A 902-nucleotide genomic window follows, 5' to 3' on the forward strand; every position below is an offset into this window, starting at 1 on the left:
GTCAAAAACTCATAATTTGTTTTCCTAGAAAATGAACACCAAGAAATCAAAAGGAAAACAAAAGATTAATATAAAGAAAATAGAAAGAAGCAAAGACAGATTGGTCACATTGTCTAAGCGTAGAAATGGTATCTACACTAAGCTCTGTGAACTCTCTGTTCTCTGCCGCATTCACATTGCATTTTTGGGGTATACCGACTCCGGAAAGCCATTTACATTTGGCAGTCCTTCCTTCCAGGCAGTTGCGGAGCGGTTTCTCAACAGCGAGGCCTCGTCGTCTTCTTCTTTGCAACAATCACTCTTTACTGATCACACAAACAGAATGTTCAAGAGCTATGCACATTGTACAACAATGTTGTTGAGCAGACACGTGCTGAGGAAGTGAAAGCGATGAAGGCAGCTGCGTCTATGGAGCCGTTTCCAGAAGATGCGTGGTGGAAAATGCATATGACTAAGGAACAAGATCAAGAAGAAGCAAAAAAGTTTCTGGACAAGTTTGAAGGGCTCTATGAGAAGTTGTGTGATGAAATTGATGTAAGAAGTCAAAGAAGAGATGCTGCGAGAAATCACATATGATTTATACGTCCTTAATATATCATTTGCTATGTTATTGTGATGATGTGTTGTTGTATTGTCTTTTCTTTTTATTTTATGCATTGTTAATGTTTTCTAAATCATACAATCCAATAAAACAAAAATAATATTTCATTTTAAATGTTATTTGAGAAACATACAGAAAAACATAAATAAATCAAACTTATAATAAAATGAGGGTTTCCTATTTCATTCAAGTTCATACTTTTGCAAATGTAATTTTGTTGTCTACCACTCATTTACCTTTTCTTTTCTATGATACATATATCAAAATCTAGTGGTCATGAATTTTAGACTTTAGGAGGCTC

The 902-nt window shown here is 34.9% G+C and overlaps 1 pseudogene; it reads left to right on the top strand.

The window, feature by feature from the left end:
* The first annotated feature begins 31 nt into the window (after window positions 1-31).
* On the top strand, window positions 32-576 carry LOC17895270 (annotated as a pseudogene).
* The last annotated feature ends 326 nt before the right edge of the window (window positions 577-902 follow it).

This window comes from Capsella rubella, unplaced genomic scaffold (assembly GCF_000375325.1).
Source record: "Capsella rubella cultivar Monte Gargano unplaced genomic scaffold, Caprub1_0 scaffold_2, whole genome shotgun sequence".
Lineage (NCBI taxonomy): Eukaryota > Viridiplantae > Streptophyta > Magnoliopsida > Brassicales > Brassicaceae > Capsella > Capsella rubella.